Consider the following 17,738-nt stretch of genomic DNA (forward strand, 5'->3'; position numbering starts at 1 on the left):
TTGTTGACGTTTAAAGCATGTTTATTCTCTGGTGAATACTAAGAGCTTCCGCTGTTGCATACTAAAATAAGGACAAGATTTGGAGTCCATGTTTGTATGATACTGTGTAAAAACTGCATTCAAGAAACTGATTTCGATGTAACATATTTGTATTGTAAACCATTATGTAACGGTCGTGTGTAAACAGGATATTTTAGATTATCATTATTTGATAATCTACGTAAAGCTTTTTAAACCTTTATTGATGAAATAAAGGTTATGGTTTGTTTTAAAATGAATGCAGTCTTTGAAAAACGTCTCATATAGAGGTCAAAACCTCGCAACGAAATCAATTAATATGGAACGTTTTTAATCAATAAGAACGGGACATTTCAGTTGGTATCCGAGCGTTGGTCTTAGAGAACCAGAATTTTGCATTAGTGTGTCTTATTGAATTTGTTAGCATGCATTAGTGAGTCTGGACTTCGACCGTGTTTACTTGAAAAATGATTGCTTAACAAATTTTGTTGGAAACTATATATTTTTAACATGTGAATATTATGTGATACATTAATCTCTTAACGTGTTTGATATTATGTGATAGATGTCTACCTCTAGAACAAGTCCCATTGACTCACCTAATAATAATGAAGAGTCAAATGTAAATTGGAATGATTCGTGGACTGATTCACAAGTTCCCGAAGAGGAACCGGAGGAAGAGTCGGAACCGGAAGAAAAGTCGGAACCGGAAGAAGAATCGGAACTGGAAGAAGAAATAGAACCAGTGGGGGAAATAATAAAACGGTTAAGTAGAAGAAAATCCTCAACCAACCGACCAAAGTTAGTTATGGTCAATGGTGTTTCCGCCAAGGAAGCAAAGTATTGGGAGGATTACCAATTCTCCGATGAATCGGATCCCGACAAGGATTCCGATGATGTTATAGAAATTACCCCAACAAAATTTAATAAGGCAAAAGAGAACAATAAGGGAAAGGGCATAAAAATAGAGAAATTTGATTCCAAACCCGATGAACTTTATATGTATCGTCAACACCCGTATTTCTTAAGTTGTGACAATAACCCGGGAACCTCTAAACCACCAGGTTTTTCTAAACCAATGTGGAAAATGACGGCTCATATTAGGGGAACATCATATATCCCTAGAAACTTGGCAAAACGAACCAAAACCGAAGAAAAAGAAACGAGCGAGTCGGAATAAGATAGTTGTATTCGTGTGGTGTAATATATGTAATATAGTGTGCTTATGCTTTATGATATATGTAAAAATTGCTTGTATTAATAAGTATTTTTTTTATGAATCTAACTCTTGTCTATTTTACAGTATAAAAACACAAAATGGATAGACAACCCAATATTTTAAGAGACCTACCCGGAGACATGATTGATGAAATATTGTCTAGAGTCGGTCAGAATTCCTCGGCACAACTATTTAAGGCGAGATCAGTTTGTAAGACATTCGAAGAACGTTCCAAGAATGCCTTGATTTATAAAAGGCTTTCGTTCGAAAGATGGGGGATATCACATTGGAAAATCCATAAGTTACGATGTGTTTACTTTGACGCATATATTGCGGGGAACCCAAATGCTATTTTACGCAACGGGTTAAGAAATTATTTTGACTCAATATATCCGAATATAGGACTTCATGATTTAGAAAAAGCGGCTAACATGCAACATAAAGAAGCATGTTATGCTTACGGGTTAGTAATGATCGCTTCTCACCAAAGTGAGAACAAGAACATCGGGCTACAACTATTAAACAAAACGTTCCCACAAGTGACGGAGTCGGTAATTGGGGTAAGAAATGAGGTTTTTAGATTGTTACGGGACTGTTGGACATTACGTAACCCTCGTCCCTTTGACGACGTTGCAACACGCTGTCTTATCAACGGCCATAACGGTTATGTTCCACAAGACCAAGGATGGGAAGTAGTCCTAGTAAAACCAGAATGCATGACTTGTTTCTGGACGTATGAATTACGTGTCTTTATTGCCTTTTCTTAACGACTTGTGTACTAGCTAGAATTATCTTCACAACCATCTTGTATCAAATTTATTGTGTGCTATATTTCATGCTATATGTAAAATAAACGGTATTGTAAGTTTGTAAAATATTGTGTAAAAGTTTGAACGTGAAATATTATTATAATCAGTTTGTTCATATAGAATTGTAGTAGTTGAATTGTATATTAGCTACTAAGTATGAACTTAACGGGTAGGTACTATCCGAATTTAAACTTATAAAACGCTAATATGAAGAAAAACCTTTTATAAATGAGTTCATATTATCCTACGAGATACTATTGACTACTCTTAATATTCTGTATGATTAACTTGTTTCATTTGACTATTTTGAAGGAAATGGCATCAACTACTCGACACACCTTGAATATGAGCGAAGAGGAATTTCGTGCCTTTCTTGCCTCAAACATAGCCGCAGTACAGGCTGCGCTACATACCAACAATAACCTTGGATCTAGCAGTACAGGAAATCGTGTAGGATGCACCTACAAAGAATTCACTGCCTGCAAACCATTGGAATTTGATGGAACCGAAGGACCGATCGGATTGAAACGGTGGACCGAGAAGGTCGAATTGGTGTTTGCCATAAGTATGTGTACTGAAGAGGACAAAGTGAAGTACGCTACGCATACCTTCACAGGTTCTGCGTTAACATGGTGGAATACCTATCTAGAGCAAGTGGGACAAGACGATGCTTACGCACTACCGTGGTCAGCATTCAAGCACTTGATGAACGAGAAGTACCGTCCCAGAACCGAGGTCAATAAGCTCAAGACAGAACTTAGAGGGTTACGAACCCAAGGATTTGATATTACCACGTACGAAAGACGATTCACAGAATTATGCCTATTGTGTCCGGGAGCGTTCGAAGATGAGGAAGAGAAGATCAACGCGTTTGTGAAAGGATTACCGGAAAGAATCCAAGAAGATATAAGTTCACACGAGCCTGCCTCTATACAACAGGCATGTAGAATGGCTCACAAACTAGTGAACCAGATTGAAGAAAGAATTAAAGAACAGACTGCTGAAGAGGCCAATGTGAAGCAAGTCAAAAGAAAGTGGGAGGAAAACGGTGATAAGAATCACCAATACAACAACAGCAATTACAACAATAATCGCAACAACTATCCCAACAATCGCAACATCAATCGCAACTACAACAAACGGCCCAACAACAACAACAACAACAACAACAACAACAACAACTACAACAATCATCCTAACAACAATAATAACCACAACAACAACAACAATCAGAAGCAGCTATGCCAAAGGTGTGAAAAGTATCACTCGGGGTTTTGCACCAAATTTTGCAACAAGTGTAAAAGAAATGGTCATAGCGCGGTGAAGTGTGAGGTCTACGGACCAGGGGTTAACAGAACGAAAGGAACAAATGGTGTCGGAACGAGTAATGGTGGAGCAAGTAGTGTCGGAGCAAGTTATGCCAATGTAGTTTGTTATAAATGTGGAAAACCGGGCCATATTATTAGAAATTGCCCGAACCAGGAGAACACAAATGGACAAGGCCGCGGAAGAGTTTTCAATATTAATGCGGAAGAGGCACAGGAAGACCCGGAGCTTGTTACGGGTACGTTTCTTATTGACAATAAATCTGCTTACGTTTTATTTGATTCCGGTGCGGATAGAAGCTATATGAGTAGAGATTTTTGTGCTAAATTAAGTTGTCCATTGACGCATTTGGATAGTAAATTTTTACTCGAATTAGCAAATGGTAAATTAATTTCAGCAGATAATATATGTCAGAATCGAGAAATTAAACTGGTTAGCGAAACATTTAAGATTGACTTGATACCAGTAGAGTTAGGGAGTTTTGATGTGATAATCGGTATGGACTGGTTGAAAGAAGTGAAAGCAGAGATCGTTTGTTACAAAAATGCAATTCGCATTATATGAGAAAAAGAAAAACCCTTAATGGTGTACGGAGAAAAGGGCAACACGAAGCTACATCTTATTAGTAATTTGAAGGCACAAAAACTAATAAGAAAAGGTTGCTATGCTATTCTTGCACACGTCGAGAAAGTACAAACTGAAGAAAAGAGCATCAATGATGTTCCCGTCGCAAAAGAATTTCCCGATGTATTTCCGAAAGAATTACCGGGATTACCCCCACATCGATCCGTTGAATTTCAAATAGATCTTGTACCAGGAGCTGCAACAATAGCTCATGCTCCTTACAGACTCGCACCCAACGAGATGAAAGAACTGCAAAGCCAATTAGAAGAACTTTTAGAGCGTGGTTTCATTCGACCAAGCACATCACCGTGGGGAGCTCATGTTTTGTTTGTCAAGAAGAAAGATGGTACATTCAGATTGTGTATCGACTACCGAGAGTTGAACAAACTTACCATCAAGAACCGCTACCCACTACCGAGAATCGACGACTTATTTGATCAACTACAAGGCTCGTCTGTTTATTCAAAGATTGACTTACGTTCCGGGTATCATCAAATGCGGGTAAAAGAAGATGATATTCCAAAGACTGCTTTTAGGACGCGTTATGGTCATTACGAGTTTATGGTTATGCCGTTTGGATTGACTAACGCACCAGCTGTGTTCATGGACCTTATGAAACGAGTGTGTGGACCATACCTTGACAAGTTTGTCATTGTTTTCATTGATGACATACTTATTTACTCAAAGAATGACCAAGAACACGGTGAACATTTGAGAAAGGTGTTAGAAGTATTGAGGAAGGAAGAATTGTACGCTAAGTTTTCAAAGTGTGCATTTTGGTTGGAAGAAGTTCAATTCCTCGGTCACATAGTGAACAAAGAAGGTATTAAGGTGGATCCGGCAAAGATAGAAACTGTTGAAAAGTGGGAAACCCCGAAAACTCCGAAACACATACGCCAGTTTTTAGGACTAGCTGGTTACTACAGAAGATTCATCCAAGACTTTTCTAGAATAGTAAAACCCTTGACTGCATTAATGCATAAAGGGAAGAAATTTGAATGGAAGGATGAACAAGAGAAAGCGTTCCAGTTATTGAAGAGAAAGCGTTCCAGTTATTGAAGAGAAAGCTAACTACGGCACCTATATTGTCATTGCCCGAAGGGAATAATGATTTTGTGATTTATTGTGACGCATCAAAGCAAGGTCTCGGTTGTGTATTAATGCAACGAACAAAGGTGATTGCTTATGCGTCTAGACAATTGAAGATTCACGAACAAAATTATACGACGCATGATTTGGAATTAGGCGCGGTTGTTTTTGCATTAAAGACTAGAGGCACTACTTATATGGGGTCAAAAGTATTATATATACCGACCACAAAAGTCTTTGACACATATTTAATCAGAAACAACTGAATATGAGGCAGCGTAGGTGGATTGAATTGTTGAATGATTACGACTTTGAGATTCGTTATCACCCGGGGAAGGCAAATGTGGTAGCCGACGCCTTGAGCAGGAAGGACAGAGAACCCATTCGAGTAAAATCTATGAATATAATGATTCACAATAACCTTACTACTCAAATAAAGGAGGCGCAACAAGGAGTTTTAAAAGAGGGAAATTTAAAGGATGAAATACTCAAAGGATCGGAGAAGCATCTTAATATTCGGGAAGACGGAACCCGGTATAGGGCTGAAAGGATTTGGGCACCAAAATTTGGAGATATGAGAGAAATGGTACTTAGAGAATGAAATGTCCCGTTCTTATTGATTAAAAACGTTCCATATTAATTGATTTCGTTGCGAGGTTTTGACCTCTATATGAGACGTTTTTCAAAGACTGCATTCATTTTTAAACAAACCATAACCTTTATTTCATCAATAAAGGTTTAAAAAGCTTTATGTAGATTATCAAATAATGATAATCTAAAATATCCTGTTTACACACGACCATTACATAATGGTTTACAATACAAATATGTTACAACAAAATAAGTTTCTTGAATGCAGTTTTTACACAATATCATACAAGCATGGACTCCAAATCTTGTCCTTATTTAAGTATGCGACAGCGGAAGCTCTTAATAATCACCTGAGAATAAACATGCTTAAAACGTCAACAAAAATGTTGGTGAGTTATAGGTTTAACCTATATATATCAAATCGTAACAATAGACCACAAGATTTCATATTTCAATACACATCCCATACATAGAGATAAAAATCATTCATATGGTGAACACCTGGTAACCGACATTAACAAGATGCATATATATAAGAATATCCCCATCATTCCGGGACACCCTTCGGATATGATATAAATTTCGAAGTACTAAAGCATCCCGTACTTTGGATGGGGTTTGTTAGGCCCAATAGATCTATCTTTAGGATTCGCGTCAATTAGGGTGTCTGTTCCCTAATTCTTAGATTACCAGACTTAATAAAAAGGGGCATATTCGATTTCGATAATTCAACCATAGAATGTAGTTTCACGTACTTGTGTCTATTTTGTAAATCATTTATAAAACCTGCATGTATTCTCATCCCAAAAATATTAGATTTTAAAAGTGGGACTATAACTCACTTTCACAGATTTTTACTTCGTCGGGAAGTAAGACTTGGCCACTGGTTGATTCACGAACCTATAACAATATATACATATATATCAAAGTATGTTCAAAATATATTTACAACACTTTTAATATATTTTGATGTTTTAAGTTTATTAAGTCAGCTGTCCTCGTTAGTAACCTATAACTAGTTGTCCACAGTTAGATATACAGAAATAAATCGATAAATATTATCTTGAATCAATCCACGACCCAGTGTATACGTATCTCAGTATTGATCACAACTCAAACTATACATATTTTGGAATCAACCTCAACCCTGTATAGCTAACTCCAACATTCACATATAGAGTGTCTATGGTTGTTCCGAAATATATATAGATGTGTCGACATGATAGGTCGAAACATTGTATACGTGTCTATGGTATCTCAAGATTACATAATATACAATACAAGTTGATTAAGTTATGGTTGGAATATATTTGTTACCAATTTTCACGTAGCTAAAATGAGAAAAATTATCCAATCTTGTTTTACCCATAACTTCTTCATTTTAAATCCGTTTTGAGTGAATCAAATTGCTATGGTTTCATATTGAACTCTATTTTATGAATCTAAAAAGAAAACGTGTAGGTTTATAGTCGGAAAAATAAGTTACAAGTCATTTTTGTAAAGGTAGTCATTTCAGTCGAAAGAACGACGTCTAGATGACCATTTTAGAAAACATACTTCCACTTTGAGTTTAACCATAATTTTTGGATATAGTTTCATGTTCATAATAAAAATTATTTTCTCAGAATAACAACTTTTAAATCAAAGTTTATCATAGTTTTTAATTAACTAACCCAAAACAGCCCGGGGTGTTACTACGACGGCGTAAATCCGGTTTTACGGTGTTTTTCGTGTTTCCAGGTTTTAAATCATTAAGTTAGCATATCATATAGATATAGAACATGTGTTTAGTTTATTTTAAAAGTCAAGTTAGAAGGATTAACTTTTGTTTGCGAACAAGTTTAGAATTAACTAAACTATGTTCTAGTGATTACAAGTTTAAACCTTCGAATAAGATAGCTTTATATGTATGAATCGAATGATGTTATGAACATCATTACTACCTTAAGTTCCTTGGATAAACCTACTGGAAAAGAGAAAAATGGATCTAGCTTCAATGGATCCTTGGATGGCTCGAAGTTCTTGAAGCAGAATCATGACACGAAAACAAGTTCAAGTAAGATCATCACTTAAAATAAGATTGTTATAGTTATAGAAATTGAACCAAAGTTTGAATATGATTATTACCTTGTATTAGAATGATAACCTACTGTAAGAAACAAAGATTTCTTGAGGTTGGATGATCACCTTACAAGATTGGAAGTGAGCTAGCAAACTTGAAAGTATTCTTGATTTTATGAAACTAGAACTTTTGGAATTAATGAAGAACACTTAGAACTTGAAGATAGAACTTGAGAGAGATCAATTAGATGAAGAAAATTGAAGAATGAAAGTGTTTGTAGGTGTTTTTGGTCATTGGTGTATGGATTAGATATAAAGGATATGTTATTTTGTTTTCATGTAAATAAGTCATGAATGATTACTCATATTTTTGTAATTTTATGAGATATTTCATGCTAGTTGCCAAATGATGGTTCCCACATGTGTTAGGTGACTCACATGGGCTGCTAAGAGCTGATCATTGGAGTGTATATACCAATAGTACATACATCTAAAAGCTGTGTATTGTACGAGTACGAATACGGGTGCATACGAGTAGAATTGTTGATGAAACTGAACGAGGATGTAATTGTAAGCATTTTTGTTAAGTAGAAGTATTTTGATAAATGTATTGAAGTCTTTCAAAAGTGTATAAATACATATTAAAACACTACATGTATATACATTTTAACTGAGTCGTTAAGTCATCGTTAGTCGTTACATGTAAGTGTTGTTTTGAAACTTTTAGGTTAACGATCTTGTTAAATGTTGTTAACCCAATGTTTATAATATCAAATGAGATTTTAAATTATTATATTATCATGATATTATCATGTATGAATATCTCTTAATATGATATATATACATTAAATGTCTTTACAACGATAATCGTTACATATATGTCTCGTTTAAAAATCATTAAGTTAGTAGTCTTGTTTTTACATATGTAGTTCATTGTTAATATACTTAATGATATGTTTACTTATCATAGTATCATGTTAACTATATATATATCCATATATATGTCATCATATAGTTTTTACAAGTTTTAACGTTCGTGAATCACCGGTCAACTTGGGTGGTCAATTGTCTATATGAAACATATTTCAATTAATCAAGTCTTAACAAGTTTGATTGCTTAACATGTTGGAAACATTTAATCATGTAAATATCAATCTCAATTAATATATATAAACATGGAAAAGTTCGGGTCACTACAGTACCTACCCGTTAAATAAATTTCGTCCCGAAATTTTAAGCTGTTGAAGGTGTTGATGAATCTTCTGGAAATAGATGCGGGTATTTCTTCTTCATCTGATCTTCACGCCCCCAGGTGAACTCGGGTCCTCTACGAGCATTCCATCGAACCTTAACAATTGGTATCTTGTTTTGTTTAAGTCTTTTAACCTCACGATCCATTATTTCGACGGGTTCTTCGATGAATTGAAGTTTTTCGTTGATTTGGATTTCATCTAACGGAATAGTGAGATCTTCTTTAGCAAAACATTTCTTCAAATTCGAGACGTGGAAAGTGTTATGTACAGCCGCGAGTTGTTGAGGTAACTCAAGTCGGTAAGCTACTGGTCCGACACGATCAATAATCTTGAATGGTCCAATATACCTTGGATTTAATTTCCCTCGTTTACCAAATCGAACAACGCCTTTCCAAGGTGCAACTTTAAGCATGACCATCTCTCCAATTTCAAATTCTATATCTTTTCTTTTAATGTCAGCGTAGCTCTTTTGTCGACTTTGGGCAGTTTTCAACCGTTGTTGAATTTGGATGATCTTCTCGGTAGTTTCTTGTATAATCTCCGGACCCGTAATCTGTCTATCCCCCACCTCACTCCAACAAATCGGAGACCTGAACTTTCTACCATAAAGTGCTTCAAACGGCGCCATCTCAATGCTTGAATGGTAGCTGTTGTTGTAGGAAAATTCTGCTAACGGTAGATGTCGATCCCAACTGTTTCCGAAATCAATAACACATGCTCGTAGCATGTCTTCAAGCGTTTGTATCGTCCTTTCGCTCTGCCCATCAGTTTGTGGATGATAGGCAGTACTCATGTCTAGACGAGTTCCTAATGCTTGCTGTAATGTCTGCCAGAATCTTGAAATAAATCTGCCATCCCTATCAGAGATAATAGAGATTGGTATTCCATGTCTGGAGATGACTTCCTTCAAATACAGTCGTGCTAACTTCTCCATCTTGTCATCTTCTCTTATTGGTAGGAAGTGTGCGGATTTGGTGAGACGATCAACTATTACCCAAATAGTATCAAAACCACTTGCAGTCCTTGGCAATTTAGTGATGAAATCCATGGTAATGTTTTCCCATTTCCATTCCGGGATTTCGGGTTGTTGAAGTAGACCTGATGGTTTCTGATGCTCAGCTTTGACCTTAGAACACGTCAAACATTCTCCTACGTATTTAGCAACATCGGCTTTCATACCCGGCCACCAAAAATGTTTCTTGAGATCCTTGTACATCTTCCCCGTTCCAGGATGTATTGAGTATCTGGTTTTATGAGCTTCTCTAAGTACCATTTCTCTCATATCTCCAAATTTTGGTACCCAAATCCTTTCAGCCCTATACCGGGTTCCGTCTTCCCGAATATTAAGATGCTTCTCCGATCCTTTGGGTATTTCATCCTTTAAATTTCCCTCTTTTAAAACTCCTTGTTGCGCCTCCTTTATTTGAGTAGTAAGGTTATTATGAATCATTATATTCATAGATTTTACTCGAATGGGTTCTCTGTCCTTCCTGCTCAAGGCATCGGCTACCACATTTGCCTTCCCCGGGTGGTAACGAATCTCAAAGTCGTAATCATTCAATAATACAATCCACCTACGCTGCCTCATATTCAGTTGTTTCTGATTAAATATGTGTTGAAGACTTTTGTGGTCGGTATATATAATACTTTTGACCCCATATAAGTAGTGCCTCCAAGTCTTTAATGCAAAAACAACCGCGCCTAATTCCAAATCATGCGTCGTATAATTTTGTTCGTGAATCTTCAATTGTCTAGACGCATAAGCAATCACTTTCGTTCGTTGCATTAATACACAACCGAGACCTTGCTTTGATGCATCACAATAAATCACAAAATCATCATTCCCTTCAGGCAATGACAATATAGGTGCCGTAGTTAGCTTTTTCTTCAATAACTGAAACGCTTTCTCTTGTTCATCATTCCATTCAAATTTCTTCCCTTTATGCGTTAATGCAGTCAAGGGTTTTGCTATTCTGGAAAAGTCTTGGATGAACCTTCTGTAGTAACCAGCTAGTCCTAAAAACTGGCGTATGTGTTTCGGAGTTTTCGGGGTTTTCCACTTTTCAACAGTTTCTATCTTTGCCGGATCCACCTTAATACCTTCTTTGTTCACTATGTGACCGAGGAATTGAACTTCTTCCAACCAAAATGCACACTTTGAAAACTTAGCGTACAATTCTTCCTTTCTCAATACTTCTAACACCTTTCTCAAATGTTCACCGTGTTCTTGGTCATTCTTTGAGTAAATAAGTATGTCATCAATGAAAACAATGACAAACTTGTCAAGGTATGGTCCACACACTCAGTTCATAAGGTCCATGAACACAGCTGGTGCATTAGTTAAACCAAACGGCATGACCATAAACTCGTAATGACCATAACGTGTTCTGAAAGCAGTCTTTGGAATATCATCTTCTTTCACCCGCATTTGATGATACCCGGAACGTAAGTCAATCTTTGAATAAACAGACGAGCCTTGTAGTTGATCAAATAAGTCGTCGATTCTCGGTAGTGGGTAGCGGTTCTTGATGGTAAGTTTGTTCGACTCTCGGTAGTCGATACACAACCTGAATGTACCATCTTTCTTCTTGACAAACAAAACAGGAGCTCCCCACGGTGATGTGCTTGGTCGAATGAAACCACGCTCTAAAAGTTATTGTAATTGGCTTTGCAGTTCTTTCATCTCGCTGGGTGCGAGTCTGTAAGGAGCACGAGCTATTGGTGCAGCTCCTGGTACAAGATCTATTTGAAATTCAACGGATCGATGTGGGGGTAATCCCGGTAATTCTTTCGGAAATACATCGGGAAATTCTTTTGCAATGGGAACATCATTGATGCTCTTTTCTTCAGTTTGTACTTTCTCGACGTGTGCTAGAACAGCATAGCAACCTTTTCTTATTAGTTTTTGTGCCTTCAAATTACTAATAAGATGTAGCTTCGTGTTGCCCTTTTCTCCGTACACCATTAAGGGTTTTCCTTTTTCTCGTATAATGCGAATTGCATTTTTGTAACAAACGATCTCTGCTTTCACTTCTTTCAACCAGTCCATACCGATTATCACATCAAAACTCCCTAACTCTACTGGTATTAAATCAATCTTAAATGTTTCGCTAACCAGTTTAATTTCTCGATTCCGACATATATTATCTGCTGAAATTAATTTACCATTTGCTAATTCGAGTAAAAATTTACTATCCAAAGGCGTCAATGGGCAACTTAATTTAGCACAAAAATCTCTACTCATATAGCTTCTATCTGCACCCGAATCAAATAAAACGTAAGCAGATTTATTATCAATAAGAAACGTACCCGTAACAAGCTCCGGGTCTTCCTGTGCCTCTGCCGCATTAATATTGAAAACTCTTCCGCGGCCTTGTCCATTCGTGTTCTCCTGGTTCGGGCAATTTCTAATAATGTGGCCCGGTTTTCCACATTTATAACAAACTACATTGGCATAGCTTGCTCCGACACTACTTGCTCCGCCATTACTCGTTCCGACACCATTTGTTCCTTTCGTTCTATTAACCCCTGGTCCGTAGACCTCACACTTCGCCGCGCTATGACCATTTCTTTTACACTTGTTGCAAAATTTGGTGCAGAACCCCGAGTGATACTTTTCACACCTTTGGCATAGATGCTTCTGATTGTTGTTGTTGTTGCGGTTATTATTGTTGTTGGGATGATTGTTGTAGTTGCTGTTGTTGTTGTTGTTGTTGTTGTTGGGCCGTTTGTTGTAGTTGCGATTGATGTTGCGATTGTTGGGATAATTGTTGCGATTGCTGTTGTTGTTGTATTGGTGATTCTTATCACCATTTTCCTCCCACTTTCTTTTGACTTGCTTCACATTGGCCTCTTCAGCAGTCTGTTCTTTAATTCTTTCTTCAATCTGGTTCACTAGTTTGTGAGCCATTCTACATGCCTGTTGTATGGAGGCGGGCTCGTGTGAACTTATATCTTCTTGGATTCTTTCCGGTAATCCTTTCACAAACGCGTCGATCTTCTCTTCCTCATCTTCGAATGCTCCCGGACACAATAGGCACAATTCTGTGAATCGTCTTTCATACGTGGTAATATCAAATCCTTGGGTTCGTAACCCTCTAAGTTCTGTCTTGAGCTTATTGACCTCGGTTCTGGGACGGTACTTCTCGTTCATCAAGTGCTTGAATGCTGACCACGGTAGTGCGTACGCATCGTCTTGTCCCACTTGCTCTAGATAGGTATTCCACCATGTTAACACAGAACCTGTGAAGGTATGCGTAGCGTACTTCACTTTGTCCTCTTCAGTACACTTACTTATGGCAAACACCGATTCGACCTTCTCGGTCCACCGTTTCAATCCGATCGGTCCTTCGGTTCCATCAAATTCCAAAGGTTTGCAGGCAGTGAATTCTTTGTAGGTGCATCCTACACGATTTCCTGTACTGCTAGATCCAAGGTTATTGTTAGTATGTAGCGCAGCCTGTACTGCGGCTATGTTTGAAGCTAGAAAAGTACGGAATTCCTCTTCATTCATATTCACTGTGTGTCGAGTAGTCGGTGCCATTTCCTTGAAAATAGTCAAATGGAACAAGTTAATCATACAGAATATTAAGAGTAGTTAATAGTATTTCGTAGCATAATATGAACTCATTTATAAAAGCTTTTTCTTCATATTAGCGTTTTATAAGTTTAAATTCGGGTAGTACCTACCCGTTAAGTTCATACTTAGTAGCTAATATACAATTCAACTACTACAATTCTATATGAAAAACTGATTATAATAATATTTCGCGTTCAAACTTTTATACAATATTTTACAAACTTACAATACCGCTTATTTTACATAAAGCATGAAATATAGCACACAATAACTTTGATACAAGATAGTTGTGAAGATAATTCTAGCTAGTACACAAGTCGTTCAGCAAAGGCAATAAAGACACGTAATTCATACGTCCAGAAACAAGTCATGCATTCTGGTTTTACTAGGACTACTTCCCATCCTTGGTCTTGTGCAACATAACCATTATGGCCGTTGATAAGACAGCGTGTTGTAACGTCGTCAAAGGGACGAGGGTTACGTAATGTCCAACAGTACCGTAACAATCTAAAAATCTCATTTCTTACCCCAATTACCGACTCCGTCACTTGTAGAAACGTTTTGTTTAATAGTTGTAGCCCGATGTTCTTGTTCTCACTTTGGTGAGAAGCGAACATTACTAATCCGTAAGCATAACATGCTTCTTTATGTTGCATGTTAGCCTCTTTTTCTAAATCACGAAGTCCAATATTCGGATATATTGAGTCAAAATAATTTCTTAACCCGTTCCGTAAAATAGCATTTGGGTTCCCAGCAATATATGCGTCAAAGTAAACACATCGTAACTTATGGGTTTCTCAATGTGATATCCCCCATCTTTCAAACGAAAGTCTCTTATAAACCAAGACATTCTTGGAACGTTCTTCGAATGTCTTACAAACTGATCTCGCCTTAAATAGTTGTGTCGAGGAATTCTGACCGACTCTAGACAAGATTTCATCAATCATGTCTCCGGGTAGGTCTCTTAAAATATTGGGTTGTCTATCCATTTTGTGTTTTTAAACTGTAAAATAGACAAGAGTTAGATTCATAAAAAAAATACTTATTAATACAAGCAATTTTTACATATTTCATAAAGCATAAGCACACTATATTACATATATTACACCACACGAATACAACTATCTTATTCCGACTCGCTCGTTTCTTCTTCTTCGGTTTTGGTTCGTTTTGCCAAGTTTCTAGGGATATATGATGTTCCCCTAATACGAGCCGTAATTTTCCACATTGGTTTAGAAAAACCTGGTGGTTTAGAGGTTCCCGGGTCATTGTTACAACTTAAGGACTTCGTGTAGCGACCCCGACAAATCGTCAAGTGACGGCGTCAGCTACGTGGGTCCCATTACCTGATTTTAAGTCTTCAAGATAACGTTTGACCAAAATATGTCGCCTTCATTTCAAAATAAAGATTGTTTCAAAGTTTACAAGAATTGTTCAACCAAGAGTTAAGTTACAACGTTATAAGTACGATTGAAATCTAGGCGACACAGTTTAAAGTAAAGTCAAAAGACGCTCCATGAAAAGCATGTATACTCGACATCCAATGCAAGTATCAAATAATGAGCGGAAGCATGTATCACATATCGTGCAAGACCTGAGAAAAACATAGAAATCTGTCAACGAAAACGTTGGTGAAATCATAGGTTTAGTAAGTAAATTGTATTGAACCACAAGGTTCTTTAAGAATTGCTCAACCAGAATCGTTCACATTCCAAAATAGTATTTGTATCACGAGCACCCAATTATCAAGGCTTAACCGAATCTTCCCTCTGAATTTTGAATTTAGTGTTAGAACTTACACTATACATTGTTGAAATTATATTTCATTCACTAACGGTAGCGAACCGTCTGAATGAGGGTTTGTTAAACCCGTATGGCCACACAACATAATTACACGCTTACACTTACACCCTGCAAGTGGAACTAATGATAATTGGATTGAGGACTTTTGTTCAAACTCGTATGCATCCTTGTATTCGTATTTGTTCACAATGTAAAAGCATGAAAAGTAAATAAGTGTGAAATGTATGTGTTTCTCAGCCCACGATGTAAAGAATAAAAGTGATTGAAAAAGTGGGACTATGATCTCACCTTTGATTGCAAGAGTGAAATAGTACTTCAACAAGTAAACGTGCAAAGAACAATGCTAGTCTCGACCTAAACAATTAGGTTGTATCAATAACGGTAAACACGATAGGTCAAAGATGTTCAATTAGTCCTATGGCTCATTACGACTCAATAATGTAGCATGTGAATCAAGTTGTCATGTTTCATGCAAGATACAAGTATAAAAGCATGTTAGAACGATTGCACAACCATTTGGTTAAGTTTGATTAAAAGTCAAACTTGGTCAAAGTCAAAGTCAACGGGGTCGGGTCGGGTATCCGACAATTTTTCTAAGTTATATAATCATATATGAGTATGTTGGCCAAGTTTCATGTTAATCGGAGGTCCGTAGCATAGCAAACATTTTTACGTCAAACGACAACCCAAACAGCCAGTTTTAGTACAATGGGACGGCGTCCCAAATGGCTAGACGGCGTCCCACAATGAAGAGTGGGACGGCGTCCTGATAACCTAGACGGCGTCTAGGTTCAAAAGGTGGGACGGCGTCTAGGAGGTTGGGACGGCGTCCCAAAAGGCTTACAGGTCCTGTTTGCAGAGAACACAAGGCACGAGCCAAACTTCAATCAATCCTAGTTTATGATCCGCAAACAATCAAGATATGTATTTTATATCACCGGAAAGCTCCTTCGACAAGGAACACAACTAGATACATTTCCTAAATCAAATTTATCATTTTAGACAACAAAAATCTCGTCGAAAGTTCGTTAAACGTTCCAAAACAAGGTTTCAAGTTCATCAATTGTAATTCAAGTTTCGGGAATCCAATTTATACATATGATATGCCGTTTTGAAGGTAATGAAACATGTAATACAACTAAACACTTACTAACAACATTTCATGGCTTTCAAATCATCAAAAGTTCATTTAAAGTCTATCAAACTCTAACGAAAATTCACAAAAATCAATAGTCATGAGTTTGATGTTTCCTTAATCAACCTATACATCAAAACGAAGCTAAAGATACTAGTAACACTTTTAAAACATGCATTTTAACAATCTAACAACATTTGATCATCCAAAATCAAGGATTTAGCAAATAATTTTCATATTGAACTAGTTACACCAAAAACAACGAATCGAGCATACAAATTACATACACGACATCACAATGAGCCATATACACTAACTAACACCATTTCAAGTCAAAAACACGAATTTAGAGAAATCTAGAGTTTTAGAAATGTTACCCAAACGAGATGAAGTTGGTATCAAATTGTAGAGGATGAAGAGAGGATTCCAAATATGTAATTTGTTTTGTTGTAAGCCTCCTAGATCGAATTTAGATGATGAATGATTGAATTGGGTGTTTGTGTGTGTGTTCTTGCTAGAGAGAAAGAGAGAGAGAGGGAGATGGTTGAATGGTGGTGATTGGGGTGGACTAGGTGACCTAGTCAACTAGTTTGCCCCGTGTCAATTTTAGTCCCTCGAGTTTGTAGTCGGGTGCGGAAAATACCTAAACGGAATATTTTAAAACGCGTATTAAAATCCGATAACGAGAATATTTAGAATGTTAGCTAACGGAGGTTACGAATCTAGATACGAGGAATATTATCTAAAAAGAAAAAGACGGCGTTAAAAATAATTTAACGGAAAAATGCGGGATGTTACATTATCCACACCTCAAAAGAAATTTCGTCCCGAAATTTAGTTGGAAGTAGTAGTCGATATCTCTTACTCGAGACTTAGAGTAGTAACTCTACGAATGAGTGAAGGTACTTTCTTGGACATTCCACGAATCCGGATAGTCGGGGTGTTACGTTGTATTGAAGTTCGATTTCACGATCCATGATTTCAATCAGTTTTCCCATGAAGAGGAGTTTGTCATCAATAGTTGGTGCATCTAAAAGGATTGCACATTCCTGTTCCGCATGACACGTTTCTAAGTTTGTTACACGAAATGTAGGATAAACGGAAACTTAATTGAGTCGGCAGTTCTAAACGGTAGGGAGCGGTTCCAATACTCCCCAAAGTTTCAAAAGGTTAAATATTGCGAATATAACCCTCCTCGATTTCCCAAAATGGATTACACCTTTCCAAGGTG

Source organism: Rutidosis leptorrhynchoides, chromosome 1 (genome assembly GCF_046630445.1).
Source record: "Rutidosis leptorrhynchoides isolate AG116_Rl617_1_P2 chromosome 1, CSIRO_AGI_Rlap_v1, whole genome shotgun sequence".
In the NCBI taxonomy this organism is placed as follows: Eukaryota; Viridiplantae; Streptophyta; class Magnoliopsida; order Asterales; family Asteraceae; genus Rutidosis; species Rutidosis leptorrhynchoides.